The sequence below is a fragment of the Sceloporus undulatus genome, chromosome 5 (assembly GCF_019175285.1).
Source record: "Sceloporus undulatus isolate JIND9_A2432 ecotype Alabama chromosome 5, SceUnd_v1.1, whole genome shotgun sequence".
NCBI lineage: Eukaryota > Metazoa > Chordata > Lepidosauria > Squamata > Phrynosomatidae > Sceloporus > Sceloporus undulatus.
The window spans coordinates 7,428,458-7,442,599 of record NC_056526.1 but is presented as its reverse complement, the minus strand read 5'-3'; the positions used below and the strand labels follow the sequence as shown (position 1 = coordinate 7,442,599).

The 14,142-nt window shown below is 41.5% G+C and overlaps 1 long non-coding RNA gene across 6 annotated transcripts in view; it reads right to left on the bottom strand.

The window, feature by feature from the left end:
- The window catches only part of LOC121931472, a 155,936-nt gene that overhangs the window by 111,925 nt on the left and 29,869 nt on the right, over positions 1–14,142 (bottom strand). For all 6 annotated transcript variants that reach the window (XR_006104142.1, XR_006104141.1, XR_006104143.1 and 3 more), the window contains exon 2: positions 8,413–9,585. This is a non-coding gene — a long non-coding RNA (uncharacterized LOC121931472). The remainder of the gene's footprint in view (positions 1–8,412; positions 9,586–14,142) is intronic.

Below are 14,142 nucleotides of genomic sequence, written 5' to 3'. Positions count from 1 at the left end.
TGGTAAATTCAAAAGGTGTATCAACTGCATTAACATATTAACATTCTGTTCCTCCAAGCCCAGAACAAACCCTCTGCTCACCTGTTCCCACATCCCTTCGCATCCTCAGCTTAATGAGTAACTTCTTAATTACATCTGAAATAACAAGTCATGTTTGATCAAACTGTCCAAATCACATTTCCAATGTGGAGAGTGTAAGGCATAAATTTTTAACTAGAGGAAGATGGATAACTATGGATCTAGGCAAGCCTCCAATAAAATAAAGGACACATGTGTTCCAACATGGTTATCTTCTTCAGTGGCCAATGTTCAAGTTCTTTTCATCTTCTAGCTCTTCCCAAGACTAACACATTCATGTAGAATTCCTTGCAGAATACAAAGCCTACAGAAACCTGAGATCCTCAGAGGAGGCCCTGTTGTGTGTCCAAACACCTTGCAAAGTTAGGTAAGTATGCACACACAACAGGGCTTTCAGTGCGGTAGCATCACAACTGTGGAACTCTCTACCAAAGAAAGTTAGGTTGGCTCCATTTCTTTTGAGCTTCCGGTTCAGAAGATAAAATGGTTCAGAAGACAAAACAGTGCTGCTCTGCATGGCCTTTCATGTTCAAAATTCCAGTTTCAACTGTTTTAAAATTGTATTCTATAATTGTGCTTTGAATGTTTTTTAAAGCTTGTAAAGACTATTTCAATGGGCTTTTAAAGTGTTTTATATCTGTACTGTTTTAATTGCTTTAATTTGTTCCTCCTGCGAGGAGCCCTTGTGGGCTAGAAGGCAATACAGAAATATCACAAGTAAATGAACAAACATGCCTCTTGCCTTCTCTACCCACAATATGGCTTGGACCGTGTGAGAACACACAATGTTGTGAAAACCAAGAAGTTATTAATTCAGCCAAATGCTGTTGTATGCCTACATTTTTAATCCTCTAAATCAGTGGTTCGTAATCTTTGGTCTTCTAAATGTCTTGGACTCCAACACCAAGAACTCTTGACCACTGGCCATTCTGAGTGGGGTTCTGGGACCTGAAGTCCAAAACATCAGATGGACTGAGAATCACTACTCCAAGCGATGGAGGAATTCCATGATCTGGCGGATTAAGAACACTTTGTTCAATTGCAACCACAGTATGGTAAGGTTGCATCTACACTGCAGAATTAATGCAGTATGACACCACTTTAACTGTCACGGGTCCATTCTATGGAGTCCTGGGATTTATAGTTTCTTGTGGCACCAGAGCTTTTTGACAGAGAAGTCTAAATAGCTTGCAAAACTACAAATCCCAGAATTCCATTACATTGAGCCATGGCAGTTAAAATGGTGTCAAACTGTGCAAATCTTGCAATATAGATGCAGGCTTATAGGCACAGGGACCCAAAGATCAAAGGAAACCTGATGTGATGCTACCACATCAATGAGAAAAATAACCAGTGTGACACAACTGAACCTTACAAGAGAGAGGATAACCCTCTTTGGTTCCCCTTTTTGGAAATATATTCTCCAATTCTAGGCTGCAGTGGGGTGGAATCTTGCATTAGGGCCTCGGTAAACCTGTTTCCGCATGTGTTTATGTGTGTGCGTTAATGCTTGGTACACTCAGTAATGAACTCATCCAACCTTTGTAGGTGAACACCAGCAATAGATTCCCAAACAGCATCCACCCTCTTTGTTGTATGCCACTTGTCTTCTGAAGGATCAGGACAACATGTATAGAAATGCTGCCACTATTGTGGGTTATTACTCCAGCTGATAATTGCTTTTGAGTTTCCAGAACCTTGAGAAGGGCTTTTTCTCCTGTACTTGAAATGCTACAGCAGGATTTGGAAGCAAGTGTTTTCTGCAAGGAAGGAGAATTGTTCTGATTAAATTTAAAGGCTGTGGGTGGAGAGAATGGCACTGATGCATGTGAGAGGAGAGAATCATGTCTGTTACTACTTGAGGACTTGCAGTCCCTAGGCTTTGTAGCATTTCCTCATTGTAGATCTGGCTGTTGTTACATGCCTTCAAGCCAACTTATGGTGGCCCTATCAAAGGGTTTTCTTGGCCAGATTTATTCAGAGGCGGTATGGCATTGCCTTCCTGAGGCTGAGAGGCTGCAACTCTTAGTGGATGAATTTACGATGTAGAAATAATGCATCTGACACCACTTTAACCACTATGGCTCCATCCTACAAAACTTTGCCAGGCACCACCATGCTTTGGCAGAGAAGGCTAAAGACCTTGTAAAATTACAAATCCCGGGACTCCATAGGATGAGTCACAGCACTTAAAAGTGGTGTCAAACTGCATTATTTCTACAGAGTAGATGCTTCCTCCGTGGTTTTCCATGGCAGAACGGGGATTCAAAGCTTGGTCTCCCCAATGATTTCACACTACAGTTATCACACTCCAATTCCACTTCAGTTCTCATGGTTTCATCCTATGAAATCCTGGGATTTGCAATATGGAAAAGGGGTACTTATAATTATCTGCCAGAGAGCTCTGGTGCTTCACCAAACTACCAACCTGAGGATACCAAAGGATGCAGCCATGACTGTGAAAGTGGAGTTGTAATGCTATAACTGTGTACTGTGAAAGGACCCTGGAGTTGTGGGGCTCATTCACACTATACAGTTATTCCAAATGGACAGCATGTCATGTAACATATGTAAGTGCACTGCCTCCCAGTGCATTTCTGATCTGAATTCAAGCCCTAAACATGAATTTACACTTCAGCTCTCAGTCTCCCTGACTGCCTACTGCTAACATTAGTTTGATGATTATAAATTTGTGACTTCAACATATAGGACACACTTTCCAAGGAGTGACAAACATGCAGCCTTCCAGATGTTGCTGGATTGCAGTTACAGATGGCACTCCATATCCACAGATTTTTCATCCACGTATTCATGCATCCACTGCTTGAAGATATTCCCCAAAATAATTCCAATAAGTGAACCTGAATTTTGCCATTTTATATAAGAGGCACCAATTTACTGTGCTACTGAATATAATGGGACTTGAGCATCCACGGATTTTGTTATCCACGGGGCATCCTGGAACCAAACCCCAGCAGATACCAAGGACCCATTGTAGTAATTCTAGCCGCCGCCCGCAACTGGCTATGTTAGCCAAGGCTGCTGGGACTAACAATATCAAGAGAGATGCATGACTCCCACTCCCCACCATATCTAAAGAATTCCCAGATAGCAGTCATTGTTTAAAACAGGAATGGATGAGGTTGACACTACTTGCTTTCTTTCTAAGATTTAGTTTTGTTTAGAAGATTTCCCAAGAACCTAGGTTTGTTCACAGATATATCAGAGTTGTTGGTGGTTGTGGTGGTGGGGGAATACCACTTAATCTACTGCTTACTGTCTTAAGCGTCTTTTCTCACATATGTACATGCAAAACTTGCTAAATATATATAAACTCCAACTGCCACTACAAATCGTGGTCAGGCCTCCTTTTCTGGGAACTCCCCCTTGGAAATCCCTATCGCTCATCTCTTGGGGGAAAGCTTGTTAACATGTTGTCTCTGTTAGCATCTAGTTGTCATTCTTCTGGGCTCAACAGAGTTTGGAAATGTGACATTTTGGGGCTAGAAATTCCAGACACTCACAGCCATTATGACTACTGGTCATGTTACCTTTAGGACTCAATGAGCTGTATGCTAAGCAATTAACTATTCCAAGCTCTGTTTCAGGATCCCTAGAAGATCAAACATGTCATGGGTGGAGGGGATCAAATCCATCTAACTTAGGGCTAGACATAGCACAGGCTGCAGGCACCTTGCAAGGCATTTATGTTGCCCCTAGGCCTTCTCAACAGCCATAAAATTCTCCTTAATGTCACCCAAACACAAAGTATGGGGCCAGTTTTACCACCTTTGTTTGCCCCCTGGGCCATTTTTGGGCCAGACGAGACATCTTCTAAAAACCAAGGAGTGAGCATGAAGTGATTTCCACATCACGTCTTGTTATTAAAAAGGAGTTTTCCTGGACCTAATGCCTTGCCTGAACTAGCCAGGATATTCCGGGGCAGCCTGGACCATCCTGGCCCCACAGCTGCCCCAATCTCACCCAGTTACCTTGCCGCCCCCACACTGTCCCGGCTGTCTGTATGGGTGTACCACTGAGCCACGCAGTGCACCCAGTGCTGCCATGGGTTGCTCACTTCTCAGACAAACCAAACTGAAGGGTTCTAACAAAAAATGTGATTAGCCAAGATAAATTGTATGCCACTTCCAATTACAAAAAGGCAATTGTATAAAGAAATAAGAGAATAACTAAACCCTGGAGCAGAAAAGCCAGTACCATTTCTAAAAGGGTATAAATACCTCACTGAAAAATATGCAAATGCAAAGAGTGAATATATAATGATAATAAAAATTTTCAAAATTCAAGGCCAGAGTAACTGAACCCTGGAAGAAAAAAGCCAGTAAAATATCTAAACGGGTAAAAATACCCCACTGAAAATTATGCAAATGCAAAAAATAAAATGATACATTAATAATAAAAACTCAAGGCCAGGCAGGATGGTTCCCATCATCGGTTTCGCTGGTTATACAAGAGACTCTGTTAACAGGAGAAGAATTCCTTTTAAATTTTGGTATTTGGATGGGATATCTGTTACTAAGAACATAACACAACTAGAAATATTGGAACTCAAATGGATTCATAGTTGGAGATCTGAATCCCCGGTGGTCTTTTGTGTGAGTTGGTTGGTTTGAGGTTTTTATTGCTCTTCTACACCCTAGGTTTTCCCTAGGTTCTTTTTTTGAGTCTTGGCAGGATGAGTCTCATTACCAGTTCAGCTGGTTATATAAGACACTCTGTGAGCAGGACAAGATCATTGCTATTTTTGAATTGAGCGCAGTCACATTGTGTGAGCTGAGGAGTTGATATATTAGATATATTTTGAATGTTGGCAGGCCACTGAGGAAGACTATAGTCAAAACGAATCTGGCCTTGAGTTTTTATTATTACTATATCATTTTATTTTTTGCATTTGCATAATTTTCAGTGGAGTATTTTTACCCGTTTAGATATTTTACTGGCTTTTTTCTTCCAGGTTCAGTTACTTTGGCCTTGAATTTTGAAATTTTTATTATCATTATATATTCACTCTTTGCATCTGCATATTTTTCAGTGAGGTATTTATACCCTTTTAGAAATGGTACTGGCTTTTCTGCTCCAGGGTTTAGTTATTCTCTTATTTCTTTATACAATTGCCTTTTTGTAATTGGAAGTGGGATACAATTTATCCTGGCTAATCACATTTTTAAAACCCTTCAGTTTGTTTTGTTTTAGCTATATATCTTGGGGTTTTTTTTGGTTGTAGGGACTTTGGTTGGTTGTTGCTCAGAACTAGGTGCCCAGCGACAATCGTATGGCTAGGTGCCTTATTCTGACTTCAGGACGAGTGACCTGTGGTGGCAAAGATATCGAGCAGCTCAGTGGGATGCCCGCATGAACGACCATCACAGCATGGGAACAGAGGGCTTTGGATCTTTCCGAAAGATCAGGAATAACAGTTAAGTTGTTAAAATGTGGTTTAGGACTGTTATACCCTGGTTCAGCTGTGGAATGTGTGGAAGACGTCCAGACTGCTTGCACCAGAATCAAGGTTTGGGATGTAGTTCATCTAAACAAAACACCAGAACAGGGGGGAAGCAGGTGTGTTGACCCATGCAGAAAAGGCTCAAATTGGCTCAAGAGAGCCAAAAATGTGGTAAAAATGCCCCCCCCACTCCCTCTAGAGGACAGAACAGATTTTGAAACCAAGCCAAAAGCCACAGCCTATGTCTTCCCCCGCCACCGCATGCATACTGTCTTTTAGTACATAGGCGTGTAAATACATGCACATGAACACTGACATTCCTTACAGTGTGCAACCAGCGTTTTCACAGGCAGCTATTGCACAGATGTATTTATACAAATTTCAGTACATCTGCGTTTTTTCCTAGTTTATACCTATGTACAATGTTTTTAGACTGAAAGCCGCTTTGAGTCCCAATTTTTGGGGTAAAGCAGGGTACAAATAAATACAACAATATAATTAGCCAAAGGACCTAGACACTTTTTGAAAGAGCACCACATCAACATAATTAGGGGAGGACAACTGCCACAGATCTGGGACTGAACTGTGTAAACAGCCTGCACCTGATTCAGGGTTTTGGGGCTACGTAGTGTAAACAGCACATAGGCAGCCTGGGGGAATTTGGGGTATAGAGATAATGTAGACATGTCCTTAGCCTTCTTCTGATACCTTGTATCTGTCCAAATGTAATTATCATTTCCAGCTCTGGGGTATATCCAATGTGTTGGAGCAAACTCCTATAATCCCCAGCCAACATGCCCAACTCTCTGCTGTCTGGGCTTTGGTGGGAGTTGCAGTCCATCCCATCCAGACTGCCCCCAGTTGAGGAACGTTGAGTGGGCCACCCTGGCTCATAAGTAGATTAGAGTTGGGAAGAGGAGGGGGAGAAAGGAAGAACTCAAGCCAGCTGTGATGACATGTGTTTTCCTTTCCAGAAGGCAGACCCTGCTTCTGTTTAAGAGGGAAAGCACACAGAGGCGTATCTTGAAACATCCTCTTGTTCAGAACATGGCTTACTCATGCATATGGCATTGATTTCTCGTAAGTTGAAACAAGCGTGCGGAAGACTTTCAACAAGTCGCCAACAGACTGAATCACTAAACCAGTTGAAATGATTTAACAGCTCCCTTCCTCCTGGGGATATGTTTTCCCCCACCCACTCACTCACTCGCTCACTGCAACCAGAAACAGAAGAGCATGAATTGCACACATGACACATTGCAACACACACTTTTTTTGGCTGCCTTTTAAAAAAAGGGGCCATCTAAAATTTCTTGTGAAAAAAAAGGGACCAGAAAAGGTTTCATCTTGAGTTGGAAACAGGCTCACAGAGCAATCTCGTAACACACCAGGTTAAGCCAAAGGGGGCATTTGAAGGGCACACAGCCACTTCTTCATAACAATTATATAAAAATGGGGGTGTGTGTGGGTGGGGGGGGGGGGTTCTTACGCATCAACAGAGCCACCTTCCAGAGCACAGAAACATTACTTTGGACTTGTGCTGGATAGAAAAGGCAATAGAGGAGGGACCTAAACTCCTCCAGCCAAGCTATATCTTTATTATTTTATTTATCAAAATATGTATATTCTGCCCTAGATCCAAAGACTTCATCAATATCATTCACCCATGCAATATACTGACATGCTGTTACTGTGTGCCTCCAAGTTGCTTGCAACTTACAGTGACCCTAAGGGCATAAGTAGTCTTGGCAAGATTTGTTCAGAGGGATTTCCTCTGAAACTTGGAAAATATCACTCGCCTAAGGTTACACAGTACATTTGACTGATTGAACAGGGATTCGAACCTTGGTCTCCAGAGTTGTAGTCCAATTTTGAAAAAACACTACACCATGTTGGCTCTTGTACAGGCAAAGCTGAGTTAAGAAATCCTTTGACAGTGAAGCTTCTTTTTACATAGTCTTTTTCACCTGACCAGACCTACTTTTTCTCATTCTTTGTTTAACTGGAAGCTTTCTGGCAACATCAGCACATGGTAAAGAAGGGCTGGAGAAACACAAACTGTCAGGTTGGGATGCAGCAGTGTTTCTACAGTAAACAATGCAAAAAAGAAAGCTGCAGCCTGGAAAGAGATTCTACTCTAATAGGACTTGCTTGAACTGGTCACTTTTCCAAGTTCTGATATGGAGAGAATGTGGTTCTTCAGCAGGTGACAGAAAGGGACAAATATTTTTTTTAATGCTTCTCATCAAAAACCCCCATCCCTTTTCCATTTACTATAGGATGGGAAGTTTGTGGACGCCAGATGTTGTTGGACTGCAACTCCTATCATCACTCATCATTGCTTATGCTGGGAAGCAATGATGGGAGTCATAGTCCCGACATCTGGAAGGCCACAATCTCATCCCTCTTTTATCTGCCCATCAAAAGCTCAAAACACTCGAAGCCACCCTAATTTCCCTTGGAAGGGAGTTCCATGATTGAGGTGCTGTTACAGCGAAAGCCCTACTATGTTTGCATACAAACCTAATTTCTTGAGGTGTTGCACACAACAGAGACGAACCTGGGGGCCTCAAATTTTGGGAGGGCTCATATGAGAGAAGTTGGTTCTTCCAGATATCCTGGCCCCAAGCAGCACCTTCAGCTTAATTTGGAAGCAGACTGGAAGCCAGGACAGTTCTTGCAAGACCAGTGTTAAATATCTCTCAAACACACACCCAATACTAGTCTTGTTGCTGCATTTTCCACTAGCTGCAGCTTTCATACACATTTCAAGGGCAACCTCAAATAGATCAGTAGTGAGGCCATGACTAAGGTATGAACACTGTGGCCATAGAAAATTTATCCCTAAGACAGATGTTTCAAAGTCCTACCTTTCGTGGCAAAAATGGATGGACCTCCACCATTATCTCTTTAAGTATCCAGGACTTCTCCACACTTCAAACAGCAATAGTCTCTCTGAATTGCTGAAAGCAGATATTGGCTCTACTAAGTTGCCATTGTTTTAAAAAGACAGTTGAAACAGTACTGGCGATATCACAGTGGTCGGTTCTAGCAATAAGTACATGACAACATACACTCCTGAACCACAATGAGTGGCCATTATGAGGGACATCTGAAGGTTGCTTAATATGAAAAAGACAGGACTGAGAAGGCCATAACATTTTGGATTGGCTTGAAGAGAACAGTGATCAGATCTTTTAGACAACAGTGTACAAAATATAATGCATCCCAAAGCAACTATCAAAAATATTTAGGTTGGAAATTGGGAAAAATTTTGAATGGTCAGGGTATTCGAACACTGGAGCAGACACTATGGTACTGTTGCTGCTATTGGTTTGTCTTGAAGAGAATGATGATCAGATCTTTTGCTCCGCTGTGGACAAAACATAGTATGTCCCATCAAGAATATTTAGTTTGGAAATTAGAAGAAGGGCATATGGAGAATGTACCATTGCTCCAAATCAGTTGGAGAAACACCTGGTTGGAACAGTCATAAATCAACTTGGATCCATAAGGCAGGGGGCAAGAGAAGATCTGGGATCCTTTCCAGCCGAGTATCAAAGAACGACCTCAACTGTGAAAATGACCTGGAGATAGTTCTCTTTCAAGAATGAAGATTTAGGAGTGAGCCCTCCTCCTTGCAAGACCATTTCCATGTGATGGCCCTTGAGATTCTGGCCAGTTCTCCACTGGATGATCAAACTCCTGGCTCGACTTCAAAGTTCCCGGGCAGACCTGAAGGACTTTATCAGAGTAAAAGTGGTAGAAGGTGGAAATATTCTTAGGGGGAAATAAAACAACTCCCCCCCCCCAAAAAAAAGATGGAGTGGGGGAAAGAAGCGTACACAACCTTTTGCTTCACACAAGAGCCTTCTGTCTTTTTTTAATGATTCTGCAGGTAGTTGCCTTGGAAACTACCAAGTAGCTCTTCACTCGATGAAATTCTCTTCTCCAGCGCCGAGCTGATAATGTCTCCTCATGATGACACAGCGAGTTAAACTGAGAACAACAGGAGGAAAAGTTCAACAAAGCAGTCCTTGAACCTGAAAGGGAGATAAACATAATTAAATAGGAAGAGGAGGGGAAGGGAAAAGAAAAACAAAACCCTGCAACACTACGTATTACAAAACCCGTGACATCAAAGGACTTTTTTTGCAATCTACTTCCAAAAATAACTATCCGGGCTCATCAGAAGCTGCTGTCTAACATAGGCATGGAAACTGGTGTGGACCTCTGGATGTTATGAACAGTCCCTAACCCTAGCACAGACTGGCACAGTCCCTAACCCTAGCACAGACTGGTGGCGCTCCAATGGCTACAATCCGCCACTGTGATGTAACGGATGTATAGTGTTTACACATCACGGCATGTCCATTACGTCACGAGTGCGGCATTGGCGCACTCACAACGTAACAATGCTGGCAGAAAAATAACCTGGTTTTCTTGGGTTCTTTTTCCTCCGGAGGGAAGTCGTGCAGTTTGGCAGCTGCGACTTCCCTCCGGAGGAAATTAGGCCACTGGCAGGCTGACCCTTTTGGGCAGTCTGTATCACACCTATGATTCTAACTCACTAAACATCCAGGTAAATTGTAAAGGTTTTTACAGAAGCATCTAAAAGTTACACAGCACAGAGAGGGATCTCGGGAGATAGTGGCCTAAATCCTATTGTTGGTTTCAACTAGAGTAGATAGACAAGTTAGTCGATGTGGTGCAGTGGTATGAGAATTGACTAAGACTCTGGAGACCAGGATTCGAATCCTGACTTGGCCATGTAAACATACTGGGTGACCTTGGGCAAGTCACAGTCTCTCAGCCTCAGAGGATGGCAACAGCAAACCCTCTCTGAAGAAACTTGTCAAGAAAACCCCATGATAGGTTCGCCTTAGGATCGCCATCAGTCGGAAATGACTTGAAGGCATGCACACAATAACAACAACAACCAATTGAATCAACTGGATTTATCTACATTGTGACTCTAATGCTGCCAGACTTAAAACTTGAAGACTCCTGTACTTTTATGAAGGAGAGGAAATTTCAACAGGTGTTGCTTGTCAAGCAACTAGGTCACAAGCTACACTTGATGAAATTTCTTCTTCTATACAACCATTAAAGGGACAAGAGCTCTCTCTGGTTTTCATTCTGGTAACCTTACTTGATTCACTAGTCAACCGACTGAATGAGGGTATTCTTGCTGGGACCAGCCAACAGGACTCCACACTGTATGGTTGCCATCACCGGCATGGCACTTTTATGGGTCAATGACCACTTTGCCTATTAGTACAGGAGTTATGAATATGGATGCCACTTTTCATTTCTCCATCCTGTGGGATTATGGGATCTGTAGTTTGTTGTGGCATCAGATCTCTCTGTCAGGGAAGGCTAAATATCTCACAAAGCTACAAACCCCTGAATTCCAAAGTATTGAGCCATGGCAGTTAAAGCAGTGTCAAACTGCATTAAGTTTGCAATATAGATGCAGCCTAGATTCCTTATTCTTCCAGTTCCAACCAATCCTCCTTATGCCAACTTCCAAATGCTTTGCAAACCCTTTTCATTTTTTTTGCATCCTGTCCATTTTTGTGGGAGCTGGATTTCTTACTATTATTATTAACAATAATATTTATTTGTATCCCGCCTCTCCCTGTATTAATTAGCTATACAGTACTAGTAGCATCATTCTCCCAGCCTTTCGGCCTTAATTCCACAGGCTTCATTTGAATCAAGTTCCGTGCCACATCCAACCCTAAAATACACTTGGGTGGCTTCTAGCTGAAAAACCACTCCACCTGTTTGTCTGTAATTTGACAGATTTCTTACCAAGGAGCAGCTGTCCAGCATCTGCTCATTTCATGGGAATCCTTTTTAACCCCCTTAACAGTAAAGGCTGCCCTTGCACAAAACTCTCTATTTTTGTTAAATTTGGAAGGTTTGATGCTCAGAGGAAGGACAATGGGTGCCTACTCTTATCTTATTACAAACTTTATTTATATTCCACCTTTCCCCCAAAACCAGGGATGCAAGGTGGCTTAGAAATTAAAATAAAAAATAAGTTTTTTAAAAAATCAAAGAAAATTAATTTTTCATTTCTAAATACAGAATTAAATTATGCAATGCAATTAAGACATCAGCCTTGCTTAAAAGGCTTTTATTTAAATGGAAACTTGGTTTTAAACACCAAACAACCACTAAATTCAAATAAACTTTTTAAAGAGTCTGGAAGCCAAACCTCTGTCCCTATTTCTCAAAAATGCAGTAGACTACATTTATTCATACGGGTCTACATTTTTTTGCAGAGTTCATCTAATTCTGTTTATACAGTAAACAATTCAGTTTGTGCTCTGAATCGGAGGTACAAAGATTCGGGTTTCATGAATCTTTTTTTGGCTCAAGACCAGAGTTAAATCAGGAAGTCTTCAAACAAGTCAAAGAGTTAAATCATCTTGTTTTCCAAAGTGCTGGATCTGTACTCTCCAACTGTCCCAATTTACCAGAGACAGTCTCAATTAATCCTCTGTCATCACACATTTTCAGATGCTTTTAAAATGTCCCAGTTTCTCTCCCCTTCTCTCCTTTTGTCCTCATATTCCTTCAGTTATTGCAAACTGAGTCCAAAGTGCAAAAACAATTCAAACTCAACAGAGGAGAAATGAAGGGACAGAAACTTGCTCTTCCCAGTAGGCTCAAGAAAAAGGAAACTGTTGCAAGCCTCTCTTTATTTGGAAGTCCTCCCTCATTAATAACTTTTGCTATATTGGCCGCACTCTGATGCTGCTTGGTCACACATCTCCCAGTTTTTATCTGTGAAATCTTGTAGGGTATGTGGATAATGGTTTGAATTGAAACTTGTGGTTTGTACACAGAAAATGGTTAACTAAATTAGTGGTTCCCAAATGTTGGTCTTCCAGATGTTTTGGACTTTAGCTCCCAGAATTCCTGTCTGGTGGTCAAACCGGCTAGGGCTTCTAGGAGCTGAAATCCCAAACATGGAGAACCAAACCTTGGGAATCATTGCTCTAAAGCATTTCCCAAACTCAGATCTTCCAGATGTTTTGAACTTCAGCTCCCAGAAACCTCAGCCATCTTGGCCAAAAGTCTGGGATTCTGGGAACCAAAGTCCAAAACATCTGGAAAGCCAGAGTTTGGGAATCAATGCTCTAAAGCAGAAGTTCCCAAATTCTGGGCTTCCAGATATTCTGAACTTCAGCTCCTGTCTGTTGGCCAAACTTCTAGAAGTTGAAGTTCAAAACACTTGGCGAACCAAAGTTTGGGAATCATTGCTCTAAATCAGGGGTTCCCAACCTGTACTCTAATAAGCCCTTAGGGCTCAGCGTGTACTTCCCAGATGCTCTGCGGCCACTCCAGGAAAATGGAAGAAATAAAAATTGAATTAAAAAATAAGAATATATTCTTATATATACTCCTAAACACCATTAACTTGTAAGACCTATAGGGTAGGCTTCCTAGGGACTCCACCATAGAAATAAGGGTTCCGTAAGTCCAAAAGGTTGCAAACTCCTGCTCTAAAGGAACAAACAGCTTCATTAAAAAATGGTCAGCCTTTCTTTAAACATGGCAAGCCATTAAATGTTCCCGACAACTAAACTGATACATCTCCTTTCGATTATACATGACCACAGAAACCTCACAGATGCACCAAACTGCGCCTTTTGCAAAATCTCCAGAGCAGAAAAGCCTTTTTTATTTTTTTGAAAAGGAAACATTTGACCGGTGTTACACTGCAGTCTTTGTGTCCACCTAGCGATGGGTCCTTAGCACTGCAGCTGTGCTGTGTTTCATGGCATTTAATTTCCTTTTTCAGTAATACCACAAAATGCTTCAAACTCCTTTTGTCTGGCTAATGGTGCAGAGCCATCACAGCTTGTGTGAGAGATCTGATGTTCCCGAGCAGCACGTCTGCCACGTGCAACCTCTGCCTTAGAATAAGTGCTTCGTGCTTTAGTCACTAACCAGAGCTGACCCATCCTCAAGTTGTCCCTGATTTAGGCTGACCCTACGGATAAGAGAGAGAGAGAGTTGTACACTGGTCCCATTTGAAGCAATCTTAAATTTCTGAGTCAGTGTTTGTTTATTGGGTTATTTAAAGGTAAAATGTCCTATAAGGTCATCTTTATAGTTTGTGTAAAGGACAACACAACATTCAGAGTCTACAAGTAGATAAATAGCTCTCCTGTTTATATGTTTTTCATTCAACCCACAATTGGTATAAGCCATTTGGGTATGTGGACATCCATATTAAATCCACAGGCTATTCTTCATGGTTCTCCTGTTGCAGCTACAATGTGGTATCTTGCAATACAGAAAACTTTCAGGGGTAGCTCAGTTGGCCATTTAACAAATACAAACAAAAATCCATCAGTGATACCTTTATTGGTCAACCAAAATGCACAATATACTTTGTTGCAAGCTTTCGAAAATGATAATAATAATAATAATAATAATACTTTATTCTTATATACCGCTATTCCTTTTTCAAGATCATAGCGGTGTACATGTTAAAAAACAGTATAAAAACAGCAAAAACAGCGTTAAAACATCAAATAACAATGTAAAAACAGATAATAAAACATCAACTCATAGGG